Consider the following 22,029-nt stretch of genomic DNA (forward strand, 5'->3'; position numbering starts at 1 on the left):
TATGTAAGCACTAAAATATTTTATTTTAGTGTTTGGCATAAGAAAAATCCATTCGTCACGCCATTTGGATCGTTTTTCGCGCTTATGCGCATTCCGTCGTAATTAACCGAACATCGCGTTCGTGCTACCAAACGAACCGACATCCGGCATATTTTTGAGCATGTTTCATGTCCACAATATTTAGGCATCATTTTAGGTCCTTAAGGTTGGCTTAACGGGCCTTAAACATGTCGGAAATGGCCTTAAACCACAACAGGGACCTAAACTGTCATTTTTGAAAGCTGTTTTCTGATCAGGACACCCAGGCGGCCCGCGTAAGCCCAGGGTGATCCTTTACGTGGCCCGCTTCAGCCTTTCAGATCAGCAAAGGTCGTTAAACTGCTGTAAACAGCCTTTCAACCCTCCAAAGGGCAATGCCTCTTGCAAATCTCTAGGGTTGGGGTCATATTGTGATACCATAACATCTTGACACTTGTACGGATGAGATTCAAGCACGTAAGTCGATAAACGATCCTAACGGTCTTGCATATCCTATAAATACCCCCCCCCCATTCTTGCAAAACCCACAAAATCTGATCTAAAAGCTCTAAGTTGAAGCCATTGCTTCATACCTGAGCTCCTGGATCAAGATTAGCTTTCGGGGACCCTTCGTAATTTGACTTTCTGCATTGACCAGTTTATGGTCAATGCGAAGTTCATTTGAACTTCATAACGTGAGCGTGATCACGATGGATATAGTCCATAGTGACTATACCTACTGATTACCACGTTATCTAGGCTTAGTGACGAGTCGTAGTTTCGGCCAAAATGCGCATTCTTGCATATTTTGTAACCAAACTACTCATAGGTAACAAAACCGTTTGTTTGATACCAAACCTGTTTTCTAAACTTAGTTAAGCATGTTTTAACATGCTTAGCTCGTCACTTTTAGTTTAGTGCTTATATAGGGTCGTAAGGTAAGCGATCTAAACAATCGCTTATACTTTCGAACCCGACCCATTTGGTCGATCATTAGGATCCGACCAAACACATTAGGTGACCATAGTTGTATAGAGAATAACCTTCTGAGGTTATACCTTATGGTCACATCGTTTAAGTAGTTGTATGATAGGTAGTTTATATGCCTTAGGTAAATTACCAAAATGCCCTTTTTACGCCAAAATTCATATTAAGCATATGTAACATAACTTTTGACATCTAAACTGATTTGGTAACAATATTAGACATGTTAAGGCATATTTTACTTATCATAGGACTAGTTAGGCGTTCCGAACGCGTTTTACGCGAACGACACGTTTACGTAGCATAAGCTACCTAAACGGGTCGTAATGGGTCGTAAGCACTTAGGTTAGGTTTCATTTTAGTATGTGGGCTTTGTTAAACCATATTACATGAGTTCCCATACTCGTTTGGTTTACGAACCCTCATTCTATCCAATCCTCTGATTTAGGTCCGGTATATTAACATAGTTACCTATATTAGGTGCCGTTTGATATCCGTGATCTCTAGCACAGTTTGTTGTTACTCAAGGACTACTAAGCAATCTCAAGTGAGTACATAGACCCCTCTTTTACTGTTTTTCCAAACATTTTGGGGTGAAACACATGTGCCTACTTGTTACTTTCATGCTTTCATATCATATGCTTGTTAAGTTCAATAGTACACTTATAGCACATGATTTCATTGTTTTTATGCTATGTATGCCCATTGTGTGCATACTTAGTACATCATTTTACATAACATTTTATGCTATGTATGCCATTGTGTGCATACTTAATACATCATTTTACATTACATTTTATGCTATGTATGCCCATTGTGTGCATACTTAGTACATCATTTTACATTACATTTTATGCTATGTATGCCCATTGTGTGCATACTTAGTACATCATTTTACATTACATTTTATGCTATGTATGCCCATTGTGTGCATACTTAGTACATCATTTTACATTACATTTTATGCTATGTATGCCCATTGTGTGCATACTTAGTACATCATTTTATATTACATTTTATGCTATGTATGCCCATTGTGTGCATACTTAGTACATCATTTTACATTACATTTTATGCTATGTATGCCCATTGTGTGCATACTTAGTACATCGTTTTACATTACATTTTATGCTATGTATGTCCATTGTGTGCATACTTAGTACATTTGTTATTCATCACATGCTTACATTTTGGTATGACATTTGGTTTGTTTAAATAAGACAATGTACATTCATTAACACCGATCATGCCGCTCGGTAGTAAGTAGTGGTACCATAGGACTTGACAAATCCCATTCCTAACATCCCGGGATTGTTTGGATGTAAGGAATGACTGAATCCGAAAACATTTCTTTTGATAACCTTGACTTAGGGTTATCCGACTGTCTCAAGGCTTGGATGTATGCATTTTCACAATACCGCATAGATGTTTATATCAGTATAGCATGCATTTGTTCCACAAAACATAACTTTGATTTAAACCATGTTTTACTTCAATACCTTGTTTTTGTGCATTTTACATATGGTTTTGTTGATATATTTCACTCACCATACATGATATTTTGGATACACATTACATGAATTACATTAGACATAAACATTTTGACATTCATATACACAATTCATGATTTATATTAGACATAAGCATTTTGACATTTATATACACAACTCATTATTTACATTAGACATAAACATTTTGACATTGATATACACAACTCATGGTTTTCATTAGACATAGACATTAGACATGGTTTTCACACAAACATTTTGACATTTGATTACACATAAACATTTTACAATGGTGGTTTGGTTTGAGCAAGTGATTTAAGTAACGAGGCATGTGTAATATGATACAAGCATGGTGGATACACCGCTGGTACTTCCTATATATAAGTGCTTGTATGGTATTACATATCGTAGCGTTATTTGAATCATTTCAATTTAGACATATAACATTTTTTACAAATAACATACTTTTCACAATACATTGTTTACAACCAACTTATCTAATACAAACTCATTTTACTTGGTTATTTACTTAACCATGTAATATTCTTTTATACATATATATCATTTGGTTTATTTATCACTTTTCAAATGATTTACAAGACAAAGCAAATTACAAGGTTCATGACTAAACATTTTCTTAAACATAAGTCATGAATCTTATTTTCACAAAACCTATGTATCTCACAGGCATTTTTATGCTGACGTACCTATTTTCACATGTGTTTCAGGATATGATGCATAGGATTTATAAAGATATACTTAGGCGGACTTGGGCCTTAGTGACAATAAAAGATGCAAGACTAGTTATTTATGTTATATTTCTTTGATTGTCATGATATTGTAACTCTTTTATTCAATGAAACAATATTTCAATTTCCATGTGTTATGGAACAATGATTCTGTTACAACACTCCCCGATGTTTCCGCCACGTTTTGTTGTTCCACGTGGTCGGGGTGTGACAGAAAAGTTGGTATCAGAGCTCATGGTTATAGGGAATTAGGTTATTAGTTATGCTTTGACCTAGTCTATAACCTTCCTAGGACCCTAACGCGAGTTTACTTGCGTTTAGACATAAAACAACACCGTCACCTATCCTTAAGTGACAACCGCAACAAGAACATAAATTTCAAAACTGCTTTGAAAACTAATCATCTGTTCTAGGATGATTGATTACTAGGTTTTGAACCCTCTGTTATATGGTTTTAAACCCCTTTGAATTTTCAAAACCTCGTCAAAGTTTGGGTCTTATAGTGTGAACACGTGCAATCTGGAAGAGTGGATGCCTGTACTCTGAGTTTTCTGTCTAAGGCTAGAGTGTTCGTACAAATCCACATAATCGGACCAGTCACTCTTACCTGGGAACTCTTGGGGTGAGTGTCCACTTATAGGCTAAAGCATGTCTTCGCGATACTTTAATATGACCCGCTTACTTTGATTAGTCACCGAATCATTTGTTTGCCCTAGGTAACAAACAAATGATCGCAATTACTATGCGTTGTCATTTTGTTTTATTTACCGATAACATTTCATTTGTTCCCTCCTATATCCTTCTTTCCTCCAGAATGTCTCTTCATCGCAACGATGCGCAGATATCCGAGCAGACTGCCAAATTTACCCAGCGGATAGGCGAAGTAATTCTGAAGACTGTTGAATTAGGCATTGCCATGTCTCGTCTCAACAATGAAGCCACTCAATGGCCACCAAAGGAAGCAGAAGTCAAGCCTGCACCACCAGCCAAGAAACCAATCAAGGAATCAAAGACCATGGATGAACAGACTGGATCCCCTAAGAGGTCAAAGAAGCGAAAGGCTTCTCAGAACTTCGCCGTGGTCGCTCACAATGGTCAAGCCATCCCCAACCAACCAGCTCAACCCCCTGCTAGGAAGCCATACAATGGAACTGCACCCTTGTGCAACCAATGTAGCCTCCATCATCATGCCAATGTAAAGTGCCGCAAATGCCAAACTTGTGGACTTATAGGCCATACAGCAAGAGTTTGCCCAGCCGCAGCTGCACCAAACCAAGCTGGCAACAATCCCGCTCAAGGTCGTTTCCTACCAGGTTCTTGTTTCAACTGTGGCGAGATGGGTCATTTCCGAAGAAATTGCCCGAAGCTTGCTAAGGCAAATCCAACCCACGGATTAGCAGTTGGCTGTTTAGAAGATGTTGTTGTCTTATGCTTTTGTTTCTTCTATTTAATTGTAATGTGAAACAATCTGTCCCGTTCATAAATAAAAGTTGTTGTTCGCAATTCTGATATACAAGTATAGTTACATGTATGTATGTGATTCCCCTATGATGCCTACATTAAGGAACTATGTTCCTTGCAAACTACTTTTGTGAAAATTTTTCCCATTTTTGCGTTTACTCATGATTTCCTTGGTAAATTCTAAGTACTCGTTTTATTCTAAGAAACGAAGTACAGGAAATAAAGTGACATTATGAGTAATCGTGCTTCTATGCCTTTGAATCCTTGGTTAGATAACCAAGGATATTTTCAAATCTCATGCCCATTACGTTCTGATTTCTTCAACATGTATAACATAAGTTTTCAAAACAACCTATATGATTTCAAAACGTTCTATATGTAAGTTCGAAAACATTTTTAATATAGTGTATTTACTTAACATGACAAATGCATAAAGCATTGTCTATGTTTTCAAAAATAACCCTCATGATTTCAAAATATTTCATATAGTTTGAAAACAATTTTAAGTAATATATCAAGTCCACGATTTCAAAAGCATCATTCATGTTTTCAAAAACCGAATACATAGTTTCAAAATTCATCTCGCATGATTTTAAAACATTTTTATAAATATACTTTGTGACAACCGGTAATTAACGGCTTCTAATTACACAATTAGCGAATGATTAAGACGATAATTAATAGTGTTTAAGGCATGAATTAACCCAATTAGGCTTTAATAATGCCTAGGAACGCCTACTCGACTTTACAGTACGCGAATGATAATGTGCGGAGAAACTACGTAACGATAAACGATAACGAACTGATGCCGTACAAAACACTGACCACGTCGACAAATACGAATTTTATACGTATAATTTAAACCTATGGATTTCGTTTTGTGAAATTTACACGCTTTCGAATGTCACAACACGCAAACGTGAACGAAAAACGCGACTGCAGGAGCGCACCGACAACGAAAAAGAAGCACCAGACACGTGTATTAAATTACAAACTGAAATATTTTGATATATTTAACTTCGTTTTCAAATTTTATTATCCATAGTTGAAAACGAGTCGCAAAACGGACATGGAACGATGAACGACACGTTTTACGCGTTATGACGCAATCTACGAAATACGCGTCAAAATATCGATTTTCGACGTGATTTTGAGTGCTTCGACTTAACATTATAATTTACGACGTTTTATAAAGTTCCGGCTTGAGAATCGGGCTTCAGAATTTTATTGGGCCGCTCAAAACACTAGTAACAGGCTTGTGGGCCCTGGGCCCAAACCCATTTAAGAAGCCTAGTATAAATACCCTACTAAAAATTTCAAAACCCTAAAAACCCATTTCTTGTTAAATCCTGCGCACACACCTATAGTTCCTTCAAGACCCCTCTTTCATCTCCTCTGCATTTTTTTTAAGGAAAACCCTAAACCACTAACCAGACACACACACACACCCCTGATTTCCCTCTCCATCGTCATCTCTCCGGCGACCCGAGCCGGAGATACCGGCCGTAATTCTGGCACCCTGTGTTTGTTCCGTCAGATACACACCCACAACCCCTCATCGAATTCAAATCCACGACACAACACCTCTTCACCCCACCCTCTCGGTTCTCCCTCTCTCATGACTGCCCGGTGGCGACGTTGGACGGCGGAGCCGTCACGACGATGATCCAGATCCACCGAAATCAATGCTGGTGGTGTTTTAACGGTGAGGGTGGTGGTGTTACGGCATTCAACGACGAGAAACAGAAGAGACAGCGAGAGAGAGAGAGAGAGAGAGAGGAGAAATCGAGAGAGAGTGGCCGGCGACGGTGGCGGCACGGGTTCTGGTTTCTTCCGACCAAAACTTCACGGTAAACCCCCTCCTAGTTTTCTATTCGTCTCTTTTCTTTTCTTTGTTTGTGATCGGTGATGATGATTTCATTGATTTGTGAGATGTTGAGGAGGATCTGAGGACAAAGAGGATGGTGTTAGAGACGTGGTGGTGGTCCAACGGCGGCTGAAGCCGCCGGAGCCTTGCCGGCGACAATAGCAATGGTGGTGGTCGGTTAAGCTCAAGATTAAACGGGTCAGAATTTGTTAACATCTGATGTGTATGGTTCCGTTTCAAGTTTAGAGATGATTTCGGCTCAAGTGTTTAAGTTGGGTTCGGGAGCCTTGATTCAGATCGGGTTTTCAGCTACGGGCTCTTTCGGGCCTGGTCAAATGTGGTCAACAGTCAACGGATCGGTTTTGGTTTCACTCTAGTCAGATTCGTTCGGTCAACTGGTCAACAGATGGTCAACGCCGGTCAACAACAGTCAACGAAAGACCCGATAAAGTTGTTAGCGTATCGAAGTGGTTTACGTTAGAATTTTAGTTAGTTTACGCGACCGAGCTCGACCCGATTCTACTAAATATTAGTTTAGTTTTGATACTTTGACGAAAACTATATATTGTGATTACTTTGCGTTGAATTTTGAAATTATACGACGACTTTTATTGTCGGGTTATTCGAAAAATAGAGGAAACTCTGTCCAATTTTCGTTAAAAATCCAAAACACGGCACGTAATTTTGATTTAAAAGCGACACTTGACGAGATCCGAGTTTTATTATAAACTAAATATAAAGACATACTTATTTTGACGACGTTATATGATTTCGAAACCGATACTTAATTGAAATAAATATAACGCTTATAGTTATTGCAGATATAGATATTTCCGATACTTATGTAAAATAAACATAATTATTTACGTTTACCTCGAACATTGATATTCCGAACACTTTCTACAAGGTAAACATAATGTTCTATTTGTTTCGAACATCGATATTTCCGAACGTTTTTACAAACAAATATAATGTTTATATCTATTTCAAACGCCCAAAATTCGGAAGTACTTTTATAAAATAAAAATAATGTTTTATTTTTATTCCGAACGCCAACGATTCGAATACATATATATATTTATTTGTTTACATCTTAAGCAAACTACATCGGTATATTACCGCACCACATACGACATTTCGGATACGTACCACTATTCACCTACGCTTAAGATTCGTGACGACTAACACGACGATGTAAGTATATTTATATTAAAAATATAAATATATATTTTAAACCATTCGAAATCGAAGTCGTTTTCGAGACATAGTTTTATTCCGATTATAAACAGGATCTGTTAACCATAGAATGGTTATTCTAAGTCAAGATAACACTACTTTAGAGTCGTTTAGTTAGCGACTCGGTAGAGCTCGGACACGTAGTTTATCTACGTTTAATTAGAAACTGATAAGTTATTCCCTATTAGGAATGCTTTAGTTGCATGCTAGCGAGTTCACATTCTTGGAATGACATCATGGAATCACGTTAAGCTAGCTTTGCACAGGAATGTCAACGTGAGTTCATAACCCCCACTTTTTCTGTTTTACATTTTTATAAATGTTTTCGGGGGTGGAAAGACATGCAAGTTTCGCAAAGGTACACAATATTTCGATGAACGAAAACTATATATATTTCTAAACCATCTCGCAACAGGATTTCAACGAACTCAAATGGTTTACGAAAAGTTAATGCTAAACTTACCGGTTTTTACAACAATACAAGGTGTTCGAAACATGCATGAGTTTTCATGACGTGGGCAAGGGCCCAATGTCACTAGGACTGGATAGTCCACTAGGGCAAAGGCCCAAGGACGTGGGCAAAGACCCAATGTCACTAGGACTGGATAGTCCACTAGGGCAAAGACCCAATGTCATTAGGACTGGATAGTCCACTAGGGCAAAGGCCCAATGACACTAGGACTGGATGGTCCACTACTCACTAAGGGCCGTAGGGTCTCTAAAACTGTACAGTGAAGTCCTCGCTACTAATTGGAACTATAATCACCCACTAGTCGACCGTCTTGAGTAAACGGTTTGGCGAGGCACTTGCTAGCACAGGGTGGGTTATAGGCTCATGCGGGCATGTTGTCTTTGTCGTACACGGGCATTGACGGTTATACAATTTATACAAATACAAGATTTTCAAATGACATGTCAAAGAAAATGGTTTTATTACATACTCTCGACATTACTTAAACCGGTTATCAAAAAGATTTGTTTTAAATCTTTTTCAAAACAAACTTTGAACTCGCTCAACTTTATGTTGACTTTTTCGCATGTTCTTTCTCAGGTTGCATTTTCAAAACTATGGAACGGTTGGAATAGGAAAACCCATGGGAATTCGAGTACTTAGCAGGCGTTCAATTTCTAGAAGTCTTAGCTTATTTGCTTCCGCTGTGCAATGAAGATACCGGTCCAGTCACGCCAGCTTTGATATTTCGGGGTGTGACATACTTACCTAGTACACCTACTTTATGATTTCAAAAGTATTATGCATAAGGTTTCAAAAACATTGAACACATTTTTTTTAGAACCCCATGCATAGTTTTCAAAAATATTTATCCTCATACATTGACTTAACTTTCAAATTCCGCTTCATATGTTGCCTTGGCATATTGAGCATCTCAACCTCATAAGCATTTTACTTCATGTTTTGACTTAAACACGTCCAGTGCAAGGTTTCGAAACATCTTCAACTTCTAAAATCTATATGGGATCTTTTTATCTCCACAATTAGACCCTTGTGGATGATTATCATACAAATCAGAGTCCTTAATTGGATTCCTTGTGTACCTTAATTCGAACATTTCGGTTCCTTAGAATCGAAATCGAATTTTCTCTTTAAGATCTTTCTATCTTTATAGTTAGATTCTTATAAATATTTAAAGCACCAATCAGAATCCACTGATTGGATATCTGGTGTGCTTTGAATACATGTGCACAGTTAGCAGAACAAATTAACAAAATGATAACCAATCAAGTTAAGCAATTTTGTGGTTATGTGACTATGTGTTTATGCATCTTGTGTTTTCTTTTATGCATTTTTTGTGTTTTTGCATACTCTGGATATTCGTTATCCAAATCCTCGTAGAACCTTTAGTATCTTCATATGAGGGATTCGTAGAAGAATATTCAAAAAGGTACTACCTTAAATCCTTATTGGGCTTCTACATGATAGTTAAGACCCTTGGATTGTATAATACCACTCCACGATTCATAAGAGACCCTTTTAGTGGTCTAGTAAAAAAGATTGATTCAAAAATCTGGTTAAGAATGACATGTGATGGTATAAGCTGAAAAGACTCATTGGTTGACTATTAAAATCATTTATTGATTTAATAAAAAGGGACCCTATGGTGGTCTAGTCACAATCATCACAGGCTCGTTCATCGTTTTCTTCCCCTACACATTTTAAGATGCACTACGTGACAATGCAAGGAATTACGTAATTATGGATGCATACATAATTACGAAGTTCAGTGCACGGAAACCACAGTAAGACTTATTATGTGTAAGAACCGATAGTGACAACCATAACGAAATGTGAACAATGTAATAGAGGTACGGTGGACGCACCAATAACGCCTTATATACTTGTATATAAGTGTCCCTCTCACATTACAAGCATGATGTTATTGTAAAGTTACTAGAAGTTCAGGACGCTAACCAGTGTTGTTTGATCTTTTCAACTTCATGTTTCAAGCTCTCACAAGTTTACTCTGAATAAATTTCGGGACGAAATTTCCTAAAGTAGGGGAGACTGTAACATTTGTGCTTGAAATCGTTGTGAACAGTTCAGTTATCAATAAAAAAATGTTATTTGATCCCAATGTTTGTTTGGTTATGTTTTACATTTTTCATGTTTTGACTTTTGTTCGATTTTAATCTCTACATCGCTTTCTAGAGAATTATACGCAAACTGGTGCGTAAACGTACTCAGTTTAATGCGAAAAATACTCCGGAACATCAACATATACTTAACATACCTTAAATAACCTTTACATAACTTAGAAATAAGTTTTGAAGGCTTTGGTATGGCAAAAACAAGTTAATTCGCCTACAGGGAGTAAATTTGACAAACTGCGAAAGTATGCCAATTTGAACTGTAACGAACATTCCGAAACATGACCATAAGTTAAACACACCTTAAATATCCTTTATATAGCTTAGAAATAGGCTTTGAGGGGTTCGGTGTGCTAAAATAAACTTTTGGATCATTCAGGGACTAAAAGTGTTAAAAAGTGCATAAGTTTGCACTTTCGCGCATAACTTACGTTCTGAATACATCCGGACATCCAAAAATTTATTTAAGCACTAAAATATTTTATTTTAGTGTTTGGCATAAGAAAAATCCATTCGTCACGCCATTTGGATTGTTTTTCGCGCTTATGCGCATTCCGTCGTAATTAACTGAACATCGCGTTCGTGCGACCAAACGAACCGACATCCGGCATATTTTTGAGCATGTTTCATGTCCACAATATTTATGCATCATTTTAGGGCCTTAAGGTTGGCTTAACAGGCCTTAAACATGTCGGAAATGGCCTTAAACCACAACAGGGACCTAAACTGTCATTTTTGAAAGTTGTTTTCTGATAAGGACACCCAGGCGGCCCGCGTAAGCCCAGGGTGATCCTTTACGCGGCCCGCGTCAGCCTTTCAGATCAGCAAAGGTCGTTTGAACTGCTGTAAACAGCCTTTCAACCCTCCAAAGGGCAATGCCTCTTGCAAATCTCTGGGGTTGGGGTCATATTGTGATACCATAACATCTTGACACTTGTACGGATGACATTCAAGCACGTAAATCGATAAACGATCCTAACGGTCTTGCATATCCTATAAATACCCCCCCCATTCTTGCAAAACCCACAAAATCTGATCTAAAAGCTCTAAGTTGAAGCCATTGCTTCATACCTGAGCTCCTGGATCAAGATTAGCTTTCGGGGACCCTTCGTAAGTGTTCTTTCGTTCTTTTATCGCTTTTCGAGTCCTAAAGTCAAACTTTGTTTGACTTTCTGCATTAACCAGTTTATGGTTAATGCGAAGTTCATTTGAACTTCATAACATGAGCGTGATCACGATGGTTATAGTCCATAGTGACTATACCTACTGATTACCACGTTATCTAGGCTCAGTGACGAGTCGTAGTTTCGGCCAAAATGCGCATTCTTGCATATTTTGTAACCAAACTACTCATAGGTATCAAAACCGTTTGTTTGACACCAAACCTGTTTTCTATACTTAGTTAAGCATGTTTTAACATGCTTAGCTCGTCACTTTTAGTTTAGTGCTTATATAGGGTCGTAAGGTAAGCGATCTAAACAATCGCTTATACTTTCGAACCCGACCCATTTGGTCGTTCATTAGGATCCGACCAAACACATTAGGTGACCATAGTTGTATAGGGAATAACCTTCCGAGGTTATACCTTATGTTCACATCGTTTAAGTAGTTGTATGATAGGTAGTTTATATGCCTTAGGTAAATTACCAAAATGCCCTTTTTACGCCAAAATTCATATTAAGCATATGTAACATAACTTTTGACATCTAAACTGATTTGGTAACAATATTAGACATGTTAAGGCATATTTTACTTATCATAGGACTAGTTAGGCGTTCCGAACGCGTTTTACGCGAACGACACGTTTACGTAGCATAAGCTACCTAAACGGGTCGTAATGGGTCGTAAGCACTTAGGTTAGGTTTCATTTTAGTATGTGGGCTTTGTTAAATCATATTACATCAGTTCCCATACTCGTTTGGTTTACGAACCCTCATTCTATCCAATCCTCCGATTTAGGTCCGATATATTAACATAGTTACCTATATTAGGTGTCGTTTGATATCCGTGATCTCTAGCACTGTTTGGTTGTTACTCAAGGACTACTAAGCAATCTCAAGTGAGTACATAGACCCCTCTTTTACTGTTTTTCCAAACATTTTGAGGTGAAACACATGTGTGTAGGATCGTTTGCTGACCCGAATGAGTTGTTCAGAGGTTGTCTCTTGCGTTTCAGATGCGGAATAATAAGAAATGCAAGTAGAAGTAGCTTAGTCTTCTCCCTAACTGCTTGTTTTATTGTTTTGAAACGTTTTACAGCTCAATCTTCACACCGGCAGAACCTCGGCGTGGAATTCGACAATTACGTTATGAGGTCCGCTCTAACAACATCTATATATAGGCAGTTGGGTCCGCTTATGTGTCATATGACCATAAGAGCGGACCACCTTAGTCCACATAAGCGAACCATACTGTCAAATAAGCGAACCATAACCCTAATGTTCATATGAGCGGGCCTAGCATATAAAACCTATACAGACTCCTGTTTTCTCGTATTACGTGCCCTATGCTATACAATACAATATAAGACCTGATCCTAGACACCTAGACGCAATCAACAGATGTAGTGCACTAACAGACTCCCCCTCAGATGTTGATGGAGTCGCCAATACACCCTGACAGCAAAACTGTGTCTTCACATCTTCAGTCTAGATCAGACTCTAGGCTTTCTCTTTTTTTGTTAATCTTCAGATCCACCTCTCGATTTACTGGCATTCTTTTGTTCTTCAGTAATATCTTCAGGATCGTTGTCTGGCTTTAAAACACTCTAATTCTCTTGATCAGATCTGTTGATTCCTTAAGTTCATCAGCATCAACGGTAGACGTGATCTTCAGGATTAGAACCTGACTCTACTCATTCTTTCAGAATTGATTTCCAGGATCGAAACTTAGCTCTCTTCCATCAGAGATCTTCAGGAATCGAAACCTGGCTATCTGCACAATCTCAACCCCGAAATAAATTTCTTTCACAAATATTTCAAATAACTGTGCACCAACACTTGATTCCCTTCATATGCACCAAAACAAACATATAATCGTGCACTACCTCAGACTTTCTTTCAAATATCTATGATGAACCACTTGAGAAGGTTAGATTTAACGAAAACAGTTTTTATTCAAACACTCCCCCTCAAATGCTGTTCATCATGTTTAGCACTCGGAATTTTGAAAATCAATTTTCCAACGTCAGCTGTCGAAAATCTTTTTGACTTTTTCAAAATTTAACGAAAACACACTAAAATCTTTTTTGAATTTTCTGAGAGATACTATCTGACACCACATGTAGACAAAAACATACAGAAATGTAATATTTACAAACAATATTTTTTGTGAGTTTGTGCAAGAGGAACAAATCAGTTTTTGAGACCAATCACCAACACCATTAAGCTTGATTACATTTTAAGTTCTAAACAATTTACCTAGATTGTCAGTATGTTTGTCCTCTTAAATTCTCACACAGATTTCAATCGATTCGAGATACGGTATTAATATTTTAGAGACTTAAACTTAATTGTGTATCACTCCACTTGAATATACTCTTGTATCCAGATCCCAAATATTCAGTCTTACAGGTGAGTATACCACAGATGATATCTGTAAAGGGGTTAGGTGCGAAACCGTGAGAACTCAGGTCAGAACTTCCGTTCAGCAGAGAGATGACGGCTCGACTTTTGGTGGGTCCCCTTTAGAGGATCTTTTGAATTTCAACAGCAGCGACTATCAATTTTATTGTTTCATCAGCATGCTGAGGGTGAAGCTTATGTTTCAAAGCTTTAGCAGAAAGTATTATCCGGGGACTAGGTCAGAACTTCCATTCAGCAGAAGTCCCGGGATAATACCCCAGATATCACCGAGTATAAAGACCTAGTATCTCAGAATATGGGACCTTTCAAACAAGATTTCGGGGGTTACCCATATATTCAAGAATAGTTACCCACAAATCAAGTAAGTTTGAATTTAGATTTATATCTCGTTTCAATTTACTAAATGTGCGAAAATCTACTGACACATCCGCAGTAAGATTGTTTATCACATTTTGACTTTACATTTCTTTAGCGTGCCGTGATAGTCCACTGATGTACTATCATTTCCTCTTTTTCGCAACAAATCTCATTTTTGAATTTATCATGTTTTTGACTTTTTCAAATTTTCAAATATTTTTGGATTTTCTGAAATTTTCTACTCCCCCTAAAATGCAAACACATTTCAAAGAAAATTTGAAAATTACAAGACTCTTGACCCTACTTGAAAAACATAGAAAACAATACAAACTGTTGACAACTGACACTGAATCACATCAAATCGCCATTCACTCGGCATAAACAATCAGAACTCCCCCTTTCACAAACCATTTTCTCATTTTAGATTTCAAAACACTTAAGTTTGTTTTAATCAAAATGATTTTTCCGGAAAATAAATTTGTGTTGATAAAAACCATTTGTAGGTTTATCATTTTAAAAACGGGGATGTGGTTCATCATCTTGTTCATTTCTTGCCAGATATAGTAAATCAAGTACAATTTAATGTCCCTGATTTACCATTTGCATTTCAGAACCTTCTGTACCACTTGTAAAGATACAAACATCTCAAAATATAACCACAAATACCACTTGTAAAATCAAGATTACCACTTGAAGATACCCAAAAACTACCATTTGTAGGTTATGCTGTAGGAATAACACTTCTACAGAAACCTTTTTACCACTTTGTCGAATTATTCAGAAAGATGCCGATTCCTGCTTCTCAATTAACAACCTGGAAGCTCCGGCGTAGTCCTTCAACCTGCAAAACATTAAAAACACTATTCAAAATCTTTCAAAACAAACTGTTCAAACACTAGAAAAATGCCGATTCCTGATCCACGATATAAACTTGGGATCTCCGGCATAGTCCTAAGACTATTATGGAAAACAAACATCCATCCAAGTCTTCTCAGACTTGATGGATTTCAACTCCAGAGAAGTAGGGTTGTATGTTGCCTTTTTCGTGGCATAAAAATCTTTAACCCCCTTTGATCTCCCACTCAGCATTTTCCCAAAAATCTTTTTAACATTCCCGTTGAATGTTTTCTCGACATCAAAATCTTTTTTCTCAATGTAAAACTGATTTGAAATCTCAGTTTTTCCAATTTTCTTCTTAACTTCCTCAAATTTTAGTGACGGAAATTCTTCATCATTCACTAAAATTTTCTTCTTAACTTGTGGCTCTTCTGGCTTTGTGGAACCAGATTCATCGCCGACATTCACATCAAACTTTTTAACAACCCACACCTGGTTGTCTTTTTCTTTCTTTTTGTAAAAATTCTTTTCCGAACACTCACCAACCTCATATTTAGAATTTTCAAAACATTTAAGTCTATCGGTTGGTGGTTCAACATCAACAACTTTTTCTTTTAGTTTCTGAGAAACTCCCTGTTTTGTTTTGATATTTTTCGGGCAATCCCATGCAATGTGACCAGCTTCATTGCATCTATAACAGGTTCTAGTCTCTCTTTGATAACATATATCAGCTCCATTCTTCTTTCTCTCAGCAAGAAACTCTTTATTAGACTGTCTCCAGAATGGTTTCTGCTGTTCCTCCTCAGCACTTCCACCTGACACAAATTCAGATTTTGTTTTAGAATTTTTCATATTTTTATCATTTTCTGGTGGAACAAAACCAAGACCTTTCTTTTTGTAGCTACGATTCTGGTTAGGTTTATTTTGAAAACCAGGACCAGAATTGTTGCCCTTTTTCTTATTTAAATGTTGCTGAAATCTAGAAGTGTATTTTTTTGGTTTTTCAAAACTTTTCAAAACTTTTAATTCTGGAATATTAACTTCTATAAATTTGAAAGTTTTGTTTATTAGTTCCGTTTTAATACTCATTATTGGGAACTCTTTATTGTAGTATAATTTGTCCGAACCATTCAAAGTATACACAACTTCGAATGTCTCATCATTCAAATCTGCCTTTGACAATAAAATTCTTTACTATAAGACCGTTTAACCGACGAATTTTCTCTGTTGACTGACGAATTTCCAGACCCAGATTTCGACTCAGACTCCTCATCAGTATCCAAAACCTGATCGACCACCTTTTTGATTAATTCAGACTCATGATCAGTATCGGACGAGGTATACGTGACATCAATGTTATCTGGTAAAACGTCAGTTGTGTCGGTTTTAAGCTTTATATTGACTGCTTTTTCCAATTGCTCCTCATTTGGTCTCCAAGGTGAATAACCATCCCAAATCGGAGGCGGACATTTGTTATAACTAACAGTCGATTTCTTACCACAGTCTTTCTTTTCTTTTAGCTTCTCATCTTTGAAAGCTTCCATACCTGCAACAGTTGGGTAAATACGGTCAATGAGATAATCAGAACTAGAATAACTTTGCAATAAACGTCTAATCCTCTCATTCTCTATTTTCTCTGTCTCCAACTCTTGCTTCCACTTAGCACTCTCTTCGATGTAGAAGTTTATTGCTTTTTGTTTTGTCATTAAAACTGCATTCAACATAGTCAATGCTTGTTCTGTTTCTGAGTTTGTCTTTTGAAGACCAGTTACTGTTTTGTTCAAAACATCATATGATTCTTTCACATAGTTGAGATTGAACAATAACTGCTCCTTCTTCTTCTCATACTCAGCTATGATGTCGTCTTTAGCTGCACAATCCTTGCAGGCTTCCAAGCACTTCTCACACGGCTTGACGATTTCAACAATCTTTTCGACTTCAATTGTTTTAACAACTTCTACCACCTTTTCTACTTCAATCACCTTTTCTTCTTCTTTCACAGCCTCGGTAAACTTCTCAGTGACACTTTCAGCGTTCTGAATATCACCTTTAGATACAGCTGGTTGTTCTTTAGCAGCTCGTTTCTCCTTCAGTTTCTCCATTCTTTATGCAAAATAGAAATGAAAACTTTCAGGAGACAGATGAGTTTTTGCAACATTTATATGTTTTTCTTCCTCATCATCACTGCTGTTGTGATCAGGTGATCGATCAAACTGTACAGACTTATCAGAATCACCATCTGATACATCGGAATCAGACGGTGTTTTATCAAAAACAACTTCTTTTTCTTGAACATTTTCATTTTGTACACTTTTATCAGAACTCTGTAAATCTTCATCTGAACCCTGTAAACCTTCGTCTGAACTTTCTGAAACTTCCCCAGAATGTTCTGAAAGTTTATCAGCACTGTCTGAACTTTCATCAGATGACACAGATTTTTCATCTTCACTTTTCACATTCTCTCCAATAGATTTCATCCAATTAGCAAACAAATCTGGCTCTCGGACGATCTTAGCAATGAAGGCTTTAAATTCTCCCTTCTCATCTACAAACATATCCTAGCTGAAACCTTCTGGTAGTTTCTCATCATCTTGATCAATAATGCGTGTTTCTGTGGCTTCAGATGATATGTAATTACTCCAGCTGAAATCTACCAAACATGCTCTCTTGGAATCTTCAATCTTTCTTCCGTGAGCTGTCTGCGGTTCTTGGGATTGACCAACTTGCTGATAGATAGCTTTGCGATAGTAATCATCTTTCCCGAATGGATTCTGTGCTCCGCTAGCTTCTCTTCCCTTGCACTCCCGCTTGAAATGGCCTTTCTCCCTGCATCGAAAACAAGTAACTTTAGATTTATCAAAACCTAAAGTTGAAACATGAGCATCTAGAAAGTCATTTCTCCCGGTAATGGTTTTGAATTTCTCAGCTCGTCGAAGAACACTTGCGAGACACCATTTGATATCCATGAGTTCCATCTCTTCGGCGTCTATCTGATCGTAATCCTCTTTGGTAAGCATAGGATTGCTGATCCGGCCAGCAACTAGACCTTCATATGATAACAAAACTGAACCCAGAAGTGCCATGTGGTCTTTAGCAGTGTCTTCAGAGAAACTTTGACCTTCTGGAAGATTAAGAGCTATGTTGCATTGAATTATGTATCCATTTCCGGTTTTTGTACTCTGAGACTGAAAACTCGTGTTAGTCTCTTTCGGATTCACACTCGGAAACGATGAAAACCCGCTGCTACTCTTGTTCGAACCCTGATCAGCTTTTTCAGATGAATCACCAGCACTGAACGCAGTTTGAATCTTCGGACTTCTTTCAGACTCAGTGACTGGAACACTATCCCGGTAGTACATCTTCACATCCTGTTGACCACTCGGACTATTCATCCTTGCGATCTTCTGCTGCTCAAGATCCTGACTTTCTATTTTCTCAATGAACTGTGAAATAGTCAGCCCGTCATACACACCAGTATTCTTTAAAATCATCAAATACGTTCCCCACTCTTTCTGAGGTAACGCGTCAGCTAATTTATCCACCCATTCCTCACGACCTTTCTCAACTCCCAACATCGATAATGATCGTACCAAGTGACAGTATCTCTCGATTAGCTTTTTAGTATCCTCTCCCGGCAAACTGCTAAACAAATCGAATTCTTTCTTTAACAATGCTTTCTTTCTCTTGTTAATGTTTTCACTTCCCTCGAATTTAACTCTAAGAGCATCCCATATCGACTTAGCAGTTTTGTCGTGCTGTAACAAGATGAATATATCTTCCTTTATTGCCTGCTGCAACAAACTGATCATCATTTTCTCGGCTCTATACATTGCTCGTTCTTGATCGGTAAACTCGGATATCTCTTTAATAACTTGCAAATCTGTTCGAGGCAATGTGTACTTCTTCAATATGCATTCCCACGATCTGAGATGATTTGCCTGAACCCAGTTTTCAAATCGATCCTTCTACCCATAATACTCCTCAATGCTCATCAATCTAGGGGGTTTTTGAGTCGTTCCCGTCTCATTTTCTAAGTTCATTGCTTGAGCAATTGCGGCTGGAGTAGTCGATGATGCAAACGCGTTGTAGAACTCAGAATCCATATTGACTTGGCATGTTTTTCAAGGCAAATCACAGAAAAGCAAACCAGAAAGATCCAAATAAGTGAACTAGATGTTCACAAAAGCGAACTGTACTTTTGAGCGAACTAGGCTTGGGCTTTGGAGCGGACCAACACACAAGCGAACCAGCAAATCACTTTGGAGCGAACCTAACTTGGTCACAAAAGCGAACAGACAATATACTTTGGAGCGGACCCTAAAAACTTCCTTGGAGCGGACCAGTTTGACAAATAAGCGGACCTGTCTTGATTTTGGAGCGAACCAGAAGCAAAAATGTACACTCGAGCGAACCAAACTACTAATTTGGAGCGAACCAGACTTAAACTTGTACCAATAAGCGAATCAACCACGATCAGAAAAGCAAACCAGACTGTGACCTAAGGGCGAATCTCGATGACGTAAGTACGAGCGAACCGCATAACGAACATGATTTGACCCATTTTTAGGCTGTGTTTTGACCTGAAACTTTCAAGGGTTTGTCTTTGATCAATTTTTAACAATCTGTGAGCTTTTAAACGAAATTTGACCGTGAAATCTCCCGGAAATGAGAAAAGAAGGTATAGAAGTAAGAAGAAATGATGAAAAACAGCTACAATCTGCAGAAAACCTCCTCCCAAGCTCTGATACCACTTGTAGGATCGTTTGCTGACCCGAATGAGTTGTTCAGAGGTTGTCTCTTGCGTTTCAGACGCGGAATAATAAGAAATGCAAGTAGAAGTAGCTTAGTCTTCTCCCTAACTGCTTGTTTTATTGATTTGAAACGTTTTACAGCTCAATCTTCACACCGGCAGAACCTCGGCGTGGAATTCGACAATTACGTTATGAGGTCCGCTCTAACAACATCTATATATAGGCAGTTGGGTCCGCTTATGTGTCATATGACCATAAGAGCGGACCACCTTAGTCCACATAAGCGAACCATACTGTCAAATAAGCGAACCATAACCCTAATGTTCATATGAGCGGACCTAGCATATAAAACCTATACAGACTCCTGTTTTCTCGTATTACGTGCCCTATGCTATACAATACGATATAAGACCTGATCCTAGACACCTAGACGCAATCAACAGATGTAGTGCACTAACAATATGCCTACTTGTTACTTTCATGCTTTCATATCATATGCTTGTTATGTTCAATAGTACACTTATAGCACATGATTTCATTGTTTTTATGCTATGTATGCCCATTGTGTGCATACTTAGTACATCATTTTACATTACATTTTATGCTATGTATGCCCATTGTGTGCATACTTAGTACATCATTTTACATTACATTTTATGCTATGTATGCCCATTGTGTGCATACTTAGTACATCATTTTACATTACATTTTATGCTATGTATGCCCATTGTGTGCATACTTAGTACATCATTTTACATTACATTTTATGCTATGTATGCCCATTGTGTGCATACTTAGTACATCGTTTTACATTACATTTTATGCTATGTATGTCCATTATGTGCATACTTACTACATTTGTTATTCATCACATGCTTACATTTTGGTATGACATTTGGTTTGTTTAAATAAGACTATGTACATTCATTAACACTGATCATGCCGCTCGGTAGTAAGTAGTGGTACCATAGGACTTGACAAATCCCATTCCTAACATCCCGGGTTTGTTTGGATGTAAGGAATGACTGAATCCGAAAACATTTCTTTTGATAACCTTGACTTAGGGTTATCCGACTGTCTCAAGGCTTGGATGTATGCATTTTCACAATACCGCATAGATGTTTATATCAGTATAGCATGCATTTGTTCCACAAAACATAACTTTGATTTAAACCATGTTTTACTTCAATATATTGTTTTTGTGCATTTTACATATGGTTTGGTTGATATATTTCACTCACCATACATGATATTTTGGATACATATTACATGAATTACATTAGACATAAACATTTTGACATTCATATACACAATTCACGATTTACATTAGACATAAGCATTTTGACATTTATATACACAATTCATGATTTACATTAGACATAAACATTTTGACATTGATATACACAACTCATGATTTTCATTAGACATAGACATTAGACATGGTTTTCACACAAACATTTTGACATTTGATTACACATAAACATTTTACAATGGTGGTTTGGTTTGAGCAAGTGATTTAAGTAACGAGGCGTGTGTAATATGATACAAGCATGGTGGATACGCCGCTGGTACTTCCTATATATAAGTGCTTGTATGGTATTACATATCGTAGCATTATTTGAATCATTTCAATTTAGACATATAACATTTTTTACAAATAACATACTTTTCACAATACATTGTTTACAAACAACTTATCTAATACAAACTCATTTTACTTGGTTATTTACTTAACCATGTAATATTCTTTTATACATATATATCATTTGGTTTATTTATCACTTTTCAAATGATTTACAAGACAAAGCAAATTACATGGTTCATGACTAAACATTTTCTTAAACATAAGTCATGAATCTTATTTTCACAAAACCTATGTATCTCACAGGCATTTTTATGCTGACGTACCTATTTTCACATGTGTTTCAGGATATGATGCATAGGATTTATCAAGATACACTTAGGTGGACTTGGGCCTTAGTGACAATAAAAGATGCAAGACTAGTTATTTATGTTATATTTTTCTTTGATTGTCATGACAATGTAACTCTTTTATTCAATGAAACAATATTT

Source organism: Helianthus annuus, chromosome 1 (assembly GCF_002127325.2).
Source record: "Helianthus annuus cultivar XRQ/B chromosome 1, HanXRQr2.0-SUNRISE, whole genome shotgun sequence".
In the NCBI taxonomy this organism is placed as follows: domain Eukaryota; kingdom Viridiplantae; phylum Streptophyta; class Magnoliopsida; order Asterales; family Asteraceae; genus Helianthus; species Helianthus annuus.